This window comes from Bufo bufo, chromosome 8, assembly GCF_905171765.1.
Source record: "Bufo bufo chromosome 8, aBufBuf1.1, whole genome shotgun sequence".
NCBI classification, from domain to species: Eukaryota; Metazoa; Chordata; class Amphibia; order Anura; family Bufonidae; genus Bufo; species Bufo bufo.
In genome coordinates this window covers 25,836,081-25,847,202 of record NC_053396.1, presented here as the reverse complement: position 1 = coordinate 25,847,202, position 11,122 = coordinate 25,836,081, and positions in this window count along the sequence as shown.

The window sequence follows — 11,122 nt, the reverse complement described above, 5'->3', positions numbered from 1 at the left end:
CGTAGATAGGGGTTATCCGTCGAAAAGATGTACGTCTCTTCAAATACCACCAGGTACAGGTTTGCAAATGTGCACGAGACAGGAGTGCCCATTGCAGTACCTAGTACCTGGCGGTACCAAAGACCATCAAACTGGAAAACATTGTTGCTGAGGACCAAGTCCAAAGCTTCATGGACAAAATCAATAAACATCACACTTTTATCAGTTTTGTGCAGGATAGTCTTAACTGCTTGAAGGCCCAGGTCGTGTGGAATACGAGTATATAAACTCTCGACATCTAGAGAGACAAGGTGAAAGCCTTCCTGGCACTCAAAGTGGTTGAGCGCACGGAGAAAATCACCCGTGTCCTTCAGATAAGTCGGAGTACTACGTAACAAGGGCCTGAGGAGCCAGTCAACGTAACCGGACAGGGGCTTAGACACTGAGCCGATCCCCGCAATAATGGGACGACCTGGGGGTTGGGTCAGTGATTTATGAACTTTTGGTATAAAATACCATGTGGGAATTTTGGGAAAGGCTGGTATAAGACGCTCTTTCATATTGTTGGATAGGAACCCAGCAAAAATATAACGGTTAATCAAAGCGAACAATTTCGATGATATTCCGGGTATAGGGTCCCCCTTTAGTTTGGAGTACACGGTGCAAATATATAGTGTACTGTACTGTATTATACAGACATCAGACCCACTGGATCCATAATGGAAGCGCTTCATTAGTACAGAGTTAAAGACTGCCCTGATCGCTGCGGCCCGGCTAACAATCTTCCACGGCCCGGTCCTGGGCCGCGGCCCGGCGGTTGGAGACCGCTGATATAGAAATCTGCCTTCCAAAAACCACACGGCGTTCCTTTCCCTCTACGTCCTGACGTGGGGCCGTACAGTGGTGTACGACCACATATCGGGTGTTTCTGTAAACCGCAGAGTCAGGGCAATAAATATAGAGTTTTGTTTGGCTGTTAACCCTTGCTTTGTTAGTGGAAAAAATGGATTAAAATGGAAAATTTGGCAAAAAATTGAAATTCTGAAATTTCATCTCCATTTGCCATTAACTCTTGGGGAACACCTAAAGGGTTAATAATGTTTGTAAAATCAGTTTTGAATACCTTGAGGGGTGTAGTTTCTAGAATGGGGTCACTTTTGGGTGGTTTCTATTATGTAAGCCTCACAAAGTGACTTCAGACCTGAACTGGTCCCTAAAAAGTGGGTTTTTCAAATTTTCAAGATTTGCATCTAAACTTCTAAGCCTTGTAACGTCCCTAAAAAATTAAATGGCATTCCCAAAATGATCCAAACATGAAGTAGACATATGTGGAATGTAAACTAATAGCTATTTTTGGAGGTATTACTATGTATTATAGAAGTAGAGAAATTGAAACTTGGAAATTTGCAAATTTTTCCAAAATTTTTGTAAATTTGGTATTTTTTTTTTATAAATAATTTTTTTTTTTTTTACTCCATTTTACCAGTGTTATGAAGTACAATATGTGACGAAAAAACAATCTCAGAATGGCCTGGATAAGTAAAAGCGTTTTAAAGTTATCACCACATAAAGTGACACTGGTCAGATTTGCAAAAAATGGCCAAGTCCTTAAAGGGAACCTGTCACCAGTTTTATGGTGTTCTAACTAAGGGCAACATAAATAAGTGATTGATTCTCTTAGCACAATGCTGGGTCACTTTCTTTAATTGACCCAGTCAATCTGCCAACATCTTGTATTGAAAAGCTCCAGCTGATAATGATGAGTCATGAATATTCATGAGCTCCTGACTTTCCCCGCCCACCTGCTGCTGAATGACAGTTTGTTTCCATATGAACCAGCAGCAGGTGGGCAGGGGAGTGGCTATAGCTCTGAATTAAATATAGGCTGGACTCAATGACATCACGCCGGACTCCAATCAGCTCATTAGCATGCAGCATCTTTGTGTGTATAACCATCTGTCACACCAGTAAGTGAATACATCTAAGGTACTTTTTAGGCTACTTTCACACTAGCGTTCGGGTGTCCGCTCGTGCGCTCCGTTTGAAGGGGCTCACGAGCGGCCCCGAACGCATCCGTCTGGCCCTAATGCATTCTCAGTGGAGGCGGATCCACTGAGAATGCATCCGCCTGCCAGCGCTCAGCCTCCGCTCCGCTCAGTGAGCGGACACCTGAACGCTGCTTGCAGCGTTCGGTTGTCCGCCTGGCCGTGCGAAGGCGAGCGGATCCGTCCACACTTACAATGGAAGTCAATGGGGACGGATCCGCTTGAAGATGACACTATATGGCTCAATCTTCAAGCGGATCCATTCCCCTCTGACTTTCAATGTAAAGTCTGAACGGATCCGCTCAGGCTACTTTCAGACTTAGAAAATTTTCTAAGTAATAATGCAGACGGATCCGTTCTGAACGGATGCAAACGTCTGCATTATCGGAGCGGATCCGTCTGATGAAACATCAGACGGATCCGCTCCGAACGCTAGTGTGAAAGTAGCCTTAGTAGTTAATGATTGTATATAATTAGTTAGATTATAATCAAATATCCACATGACAGGTTCCCTTTAAGGTGAAATAGGGCTGAGTCCTTAAGGGGTTAAATAAAAATGTAGTCCGTTTTTCATACGTATACAATATTATCTAATGACATTATAACAAAAATGAATGCTCATTGCCTTTAAGAAGAAATCAGCTTGAACCAAAGTTCTATTATGTGGCTGAGGAAGCCAAGATGAGTTCATGGCAAGTTCAGTTTATATAAAAATAATTGTGAACATGAACGGACATTGTATTTAAAAGTTATTACTAAAGATATGGGATTATCTATAAGGACTAAACTGACTTCCTAAGACATATCTGTCTGGAGGGAACAAGGTTGTTTCATGGATAAGCCATGACGTGATAAGGATTCATATCCTTGAGGCACACCTGCTGTATGAGGTTCAAGTTATATATTCATAATTATATTATATATATATATATCTCTGTATGGTATATTTAGTTTATAACATATTTCAATCAATAATTCATATAATGTGTTATCTATGTGTAACAATGTATCGATTTATATATGTTATACAATGTAGAAGGTATTGTAGAAGGTATTGTAGAAGGTACAGAAACATTGAAGTAAGTTTATGTTAATTGGATTTCTGAGAAGAGTAAATGTTATTTCAAAACAATAGTTATTCATTTATGTAGATAAGTGAAATGTACAAATTCCGATGCCAAGCATCAAAGCCGTTATATAAAATTTTCATCAAGTCAACCTATATTTCAAAAAGATAGGAGAAGACAGCCAACTCCAACAAGTCCAGGATATAGGTAATTAAAAGTGTCAGGAAAAGACCTTCCTCAATTATGTATATTAAGAAGGTCAACGAGGTCATGAGAACGTATTATTAGATATTTAATTTTAATGCTTAAAAGTTGTGATGTTCATCTGCAGTATCGCAGTGCCATCTGGAGGCAGATGGACAATATTATATTATTTCATTATTTGTTCTATGCCATATTAGGAGTTAATATGACATCATGGTGTTATTAGCATGCAAATACACCCACCTTACCTGATTGGGAATCCCTAATCTAAAGGGGATGATTCTTAAATAAGGGGGGAATAATTACTCGTGTGCGGAGCAGCAAAATAGATCCAGAGATCCAGGGATCCATATTAATCCATAGAGCCATAGATCCATCCATTCAAAAAGAAAACTTTACCAAAAGAAACTTGATTATTTTTTGGATTACTAGGAAAGTTCTTCAGAACTGGTCCCATCTGAACTCTGTCTACCTTAGACCAGGTAACGTATATTTTGTTTACTATTCGTGATATTAATAAGATACTTCTCTCGGTATATAGCCAAGAATTCCCATACTGTGGGAATATATAGTGTTAGGTGCCTCTATAATGCTGATTATTCTCTTAGCAAAGATGCATATTGTTAATGGAAGATCTGACATTATTTGAAAAGAGGACTAAAACCCTTGGAAAGTTATTTTCCATAGTCTGATTGCCGAGCTGAATATTTTATCATATTAATATCATATATTTTTGATTGGTCATAGGAAAACAGAGTCAAGGGATAAGTTATTTTCCTGTATAATCCGTGTTTTATTTTTTTAGCCTGTTTGATAAACAGAAGACCCTAAGTTTCTCTTGGTATATGAGTCTGTTTGTTAAAAGTATGACACTGGTTGTCATAAATCACTAAATCATACTGTGCTGATCAGATAGGGGCGTGTTAACACCACCGTGTGGTACATTTTGGGTATTATTTTGTAACTTCATCATTTGTTTTGCAATTGTATTGATTTTATATTCTTTGTTTTTATAATAAACGATTATATATTTTTGCATATACAATTGTCCCTTTGTTTCACTGCTTGCACAAATCAAATTAAGATACTTGATAAAAAGAACTTAGAGGCGTGTTTATGTCCGCCAGAAGGATAATATCATTTTTATGTTTTTTTTTTATCCTCTCTTTTATATGAAGATTATTTTTATTTAGAAGATATATGACAGGACACAGGGCGTACCGGTACGTCCTGAGAATTTTCGATCACCGCAGCGCCGCCTGCGGTGATCGGAACCAAATGCCTGCCGAAATCATTCGGCAGGCACTCTGTACCAATGCCCAGGGGGGTCTTGTGACCCCCCGATGTCGGTGATCGGGTCTTGTGACCCCCCCCAAGGTGATCCTGCCTATGACCGTCTGTATAAGATACGGCCGGTCATCGATCACTTTGGGCCCAAATTCATGGAGGCCTATGTACCTGGAAGGGAGGTCGCGGTTGAGGAGTCTCTCATTGCGTTCAAGGGGAGACTCATTTTCCGCCAGTATGTTCCCTCAAAGCGGGCGAGGTATGGCATGAAGCTGACCTCTTGTGAATGATCTTCTCACTTATGAACACATCAAAGTTAAATTTTGATATCGTCATGAATCAAAACGTGTCCACAGCCTTTCAATGCGCTGAAGACTGATAACACAAATGCCGTAATCAGTTGCAAATTCTTTAAAAATTTATTGATTACACATAATATTAAAAACTGGGATACAAGTCATTTTATTCTCACAAAAGCAACCATTACACATAAAAAAAATAAAAAATGAAATTAAGAAAGCCCACCCAAAAGAAACAACATTAAGGCCTCCTGCACACGAACGTATTTTTTTGCGGTCCGCAAAAACGGGTCCCGTTTTTCCGTGATCCGTGACCGTTTTTTTGTCCGTGGGTCTTCCTTGATTTTTGGAGGATCCACGGACATGAAAAAAAAGTCGTTTTGGTGTCCGCCTGGCCGTGCGGAGCCAAACGGATCCGTCCTGAATTACAATGCAAGTCAATGGGGACGGATCCGTTTGACGTTGACACAATATGGTGCCATTTCAAACGGATCCGTCCCCATTGACTTTCAATGTAAAGTCTGGAGTCCCTTTTATACCATCGGATCGGAGTTTTCTCCAATCCGATGGTATATTTTAACTTGAAGCGTCCCCATCACCATGGGAACGCCTCTATGTTAGAATATACTGTCGGATATGAGTTAGATCGTGAAACCTCATTTCCGACGGTATATTCTAACACAGAGGCGTTCCCATGGTGATGGGGACGCTTCTAGTTAGAATATACTACAAACTGTGTACATGACTGCCCCCTGCTGCCTAGCAGCATCCGATCTCTTACAGGGGGCCGTGATCAGCACAATTAACCCCTCAGGTGCCGCACAATTAACCCCTCATATCCCCCTGTAAGAGATCAGGGCTGCCAGGCAGCAGGGGGCAGACCCCCCCCCCCCCCTCCCCAGTTTGAATATCATTGGTGGCCAGTGCGGCCCACCCCTCCCCTTCCTCCCTCTATTGTAATAATTCGTTGGCGGCACAGTGTGCCCCCCCTCCTCCCTCTATTGTAATAATTTGTTGGTGGCACAGTGTGCGCCCCCCCCTTCCTCCCTCTATTGTAATAAATCGTTGGTGGCACAGTGTGCGCCCCCCATTGGCCCCCCTCCCTCTATAGCATTAACAACATTGGTGGCCAGTGTGCGGCCTCCCATCTCCCCCCCCTCCCCCCCCCCCCCAATCATTGGTGGCAGCGGGTTACTAGCAATAGTACAATAGTAAAAGATTCATACTTACCTGGGAGCTGCAATGTTCGTGTCCGGCCGGGAGCTCCTCCTACTGGTAAGTGACGGTTCATTTAGCAATGCGCCGCACAGACCTGTCACTTACAGTAGGTGGAGCTCCCGGCCGGACACGAACATCGCAGCAGCAGGTAAGTATGAATCTTCTACTATTGTACTATTGCTAAGTAACCATGGCAACCAGGACTGTAGTAGTGTCCTGGTTGCCATGGTTACCGATCGGAGCCCCAGCGATTAAACTGGGACTCCGATCGGAACTCCGCTGCCACCAATGATGGGGGGGGGGGGGGGGGGAGATGGGAGGCCGCACACTGGCCACCAATGTTGTTAATGCTATAGAGGGAGGGGGGCCAATGGGGGGCGCACACTGTGCCACCAACGAATTATTACAATAGAGGGAGGGAGGGGGGGCGCACACTGTGCCACCAACGAATTATTACAATAGAGGGAGGGAGGGGGGGGGGGCCCACTGGCCACCAACGAATTATTACAATAGAGGGGGGGGGGGGGGCCGCACTGGCCACCAATGATATTCAAACTGGGGAGGGGGGGAGGGTCTGCCCCCTGCTGCCTGGCAGCCCTGATCTCTTACAGGGGGCCGTGATCAGCACAATTAACCCCTTCAGGTGCCGCACCTGAAGGGGTTAATTGTGCTGATCACGGCCCCCTGTAAGAGATCGGGTGCTGCCAGGCAGCAGGGGGCAGTCTTGTACACAGTTTGTAGTGTATTCTAACTAGAAGCGTCCCCATCACCATGGGAACGCTTCTGTGTTAGAATATACTGTCGGTTCTGAGTTTTCACAAACTGAAAACTCAGCTTTGAAAAAGCTTTTATGCAGACGGATCTTCGGATCCGTCTGTATAAAAACTAACCTACGGCCACGGATCACGGACACGGATGCCAATCTTGTGTGCATCCGTGTTCTTTCACGGACCCATTGACTTGAATGGGTCCGTGAACCGTTGGCCGTGAAAAAAATAGGACAGGTCATATTCTTTTCACGGCCAGAAAACACGGATCACGGATGCGGCTGCAAAACGGTGCATTTTCCGATTTTTCCACGGACCCATTGAAAGTCAATGGGTCCGCGAAAAAAAAAACGGAAAACGGCACAACGGCCACGGGTGCACACAACGGTCGTGTGCAGGAGGCCTAAGGAAAAGACAGTGTAAGAAAATGGCAGCTCCTAAAAGTAACATGCATAGTGTAATAACAGCTAATAAAAACAGAACTGCTTTACATTAATACGATTAGGAAAGCAGATATCATAGTATAATGCAGATATACAATATTTTATAAAGGTTAACATACAGTAACGGGTGAACTGATTGTGTATTTGCTATACAATGCAAAATCAGAAAGTAGCAATGCCCTTTAGCTTCTGGTAGAATCTCTAGAGATGAAGCATCGCATAATAAATCTCAGATATTTATACATTGATGAGCAAACTTCCTTGTCAGAAAGTGAATATGGGTGGTATTATTTTTTAGAAACAATCAAATGCCTTTTTTGTTTGCAAGAGCACATTTAAATGACTGTGAATTTGCAAAAGGTGGGTGGACTGGGTAGAGTGATAAAAAGTTTTCCATGTGAAGATCTGCCAATGTTTGTCATGGGTGCAGCAGCTGAAACAACTGCTTTCAATTCTAGCTAAAAGTGGGGAATCTCAAGAATCGGGCCCCCTTCTATGATGTCCATATGCCCTAATGCTGATCAATAGTTGTGTGTCAGCACCTAGTCCACAGGAGAAAACACACTAAGGCCTCATGCACATGACCGTTGTGTGTTTTGCGGTTCGCAATTTGCGGAACGGCACGGACAGCCTTTAATACAACTGCCTATTCTTGTCCGCAAAGCGCGGACAAGAATAGGACATGTTATATTTTTTTGCGGACCATGGAACGGAGCAACGGATGTGGACAGCACACGAAGTGCTGTCCACATCTTTTGCGGCCCCATTGAAGTGAATAGGTCCGCATCAGAGTCGCCAAAACAACGGCCGTTTGCATGAGGCCTAAGGCCTAGTTCACACTTCAGTGATTTGTATATGTGAATGAGAGCCAAAACCAGGAGTGGAGCCTTCACACAAATATAGTGTAATGGAAAGATTTGCACTAGAGATGAGTGAACCAGGCAAGATTCATTTCGTTTGAAGTTTTCTGAATTTGAGAGAAAGACAGTAAGGAGAACACAGCAGCAATATTCACACAGCAGATTGGCTTTCCTGTCTTTTAACCATGTTTATGTAGCAAAGCTAGAAAAATAGCTAGGACAGCCTTACATCTACAACTAGTTCTTTCAGGACAAAAGCCCTTAAAGGGGTTGTCCGGGTTCAGAGCTGAACCCGGACTTACCTCCATTTTCACCCAGGCAGCCCCAGTTCATGCGCCGATGCTCAGGAGTTCCAGTGACAAATAGGGCTCTCCATGGGGCTGCCAAGAAGCCCGGTGACATCACCAGTAAAACGGCTAGGGCAGCGCTAAAGCCCACCCATCAGAGCCGGTGACATCACCGAACACACTGCTGGGTGGAAGCCTCCGCCCAGCAGTTTTGTTATTGTAAACAAAAGAGCCTGTGCCCTGTATGATCTAGCGCAGGGCAAGGGAGCGCATTGGAGCATGAGATGCTCTGATACTAACATCGGGGGTGGTGCCTGGGTGAAAATATGGTTATGTCCGGGTTCAGCTCTGAACCCAGACAACCCCTTTAATCAGAGAAAAGCAGATGAGAACATTTCTAGTTGCAGGGCCTTAGGGGGAACCTATGGGTGGGTACTATTTCTATTATGGAGACCAGCTGATATATGTGATGGCTATTGTTGGCTAGACAACACTCCTCTGGATTTCTGGGTCAAATATATGCAAATTATTGTGTCTAACACCTGCCGGAATCAGATACAATACTGCGTACATGTACTCAGTATAGTAGGCTCATCGCCTGGCCTATAGTACTGCGCACAGCGTACCATGGGCTCTCCATAATGAGAAAGAATACGTATATACATATATATTGTTGAAAAACACACATTTTTGTACTAGACTCTCTAAATCAGGCATGCTCAACCTGCGGCCCTCCAGCTGTTGTAAAACTACAACTCCCACAATGCCCTGCTGTAGGCTGATATCTGTAGGCTGTTCAGGCATGCTGGGAGTTGTAGTTTTGCAACAGCTGGAGGGCCGCAGGTTGAGCATGCCTGCTCTAAATGAATAACAAAAAAATTTGGGTCTGTCTGAATCTGAACTTTTGAGAAGTTTAGACTGAATCCCGAACCCGTAGAACCAGTTCGCTCATCCTTAATTTGCACTTTTTTGGGGGGTTTTGATCCACACCTGGTTTTGGCTCGAAATCACTGATCAAATCACTGAAAGGTGAACTAGGCCTAAATGAGATTTTGCAAATCACAATATATAGCACAACTATTTTGTCCCGGGCTGGACCTTTACTTTAAAGAAAACCTGTCACTAGGAAGATTCTACCAGAGTGTTACAGAGAAGATTGCTGTATAGTTTTGTGGGAAAAGACTTAGCATAAGATTTTTGCTTGAAATCACAGCTTTTTCTAAATGTAGAAGTCTAGTGGACAGTTCTACGCAGTAACTGACACTTATAGAGGAAATGCTGTCAATTACTAATAGGACCGCCCAGTGGACTCCTAAGCTGAGAATGAGCAGAAATTTAGATAAATGAAAAAAAAAGTTCTATTGAAGATTTTCCCACAAAACTGTATATCAATCTGCTCAGCTCCTCCTGCTCTATAACAAGCTCATGACAGATCTGAACATGAGTACAACATGGCAAGTTCCTGTTATAAAGGGTTTATCCACTTTGGACAATCCATTTTTGCTAGATGGGTCCCCTGCCGATAATCTGCTTGCAAATTTGGCTGCTGGTTATAGCCCCTAGTGATCAGCTATAATCTGTAGGGAAATATGTCAGAAAGTGTTTAATTTCCCTGCTGTGCCACCATGGGGGAAATTAAATGTTACACAGGTACCATAAAAATCAATGGGCTGACTGCGTAATGCATGGATGTGCTAGACCCTCTACAGCTAGTTGTAGTCAATCTCCACAGATGAGAGTCCTGAATGATGGACCCCCTCATCTATTATCTAATTTGTATGGTAATGTAATGCAATTCATAGTCTTTTACATGCTCTGCAAATGTATACAACATACTTTACTGCTCTTTCATTTAGTGTAGTTGCTAAAGTGATGTCTAATATTAAGGGATCATTCAGATGGCCGTAGTGTTTTGCGCTCCACAAAACACGGATACTGGCCCGTGTGTATTCAGCATTTTGTGGACCACACATGGCCAGCACTAGGATAGAAATGCCTATTCTTGTCTGTGATTGGGGACAAGAATAGGACATGCTCTATCTTTTTTGCGGGGCTGCGGAATGGAACTACGGATGTGGACAGCACGCAGTGTGCTGTCCGCATCTTTTGTGGCCCCATTGAAATGAATAGGTCTGCACCTATTCCGCAAAATTGTGGAACGGATGCGTTCCCATTCATACTGTCTGAATGAGCCCTAATTTTTTACAGGCTGACAAGCATCCAATGTGCTAAAAGGAAGTGCAGGGGTTAAAAATATACCATAATAATACCATACTGGGCTTAGTCACAAATGATTTAAAAAGCAGTCACTTTCAGCTTCTAACCTAATGGTTTTGAGTTGATACACATTGGGGGGAATGCATGACACTGGTACGTAGAAGAATTTCAAATTTTGGCGCAAGTTCCATTTTGCCCCATAATTTATGACTTTATGGTCTTAACTGCCACCATTACAAAAGTGAGAAGGGGCGGGTCACCCATGATCCAACACATTTATTATACTGGTGCACGAAACTCCCAAAGAGAAGGCAGAATTACACCCTTAATAACTCAAGCGCATCGTATGTCAGCCAGGCTGGTTATTAGACTGAAATAAGAAATGCCAAACTTAAAGGGGTTGTCCAGGTTCAGAGCTGAACCTGGACATATCCCCGTTTTCACCTAGG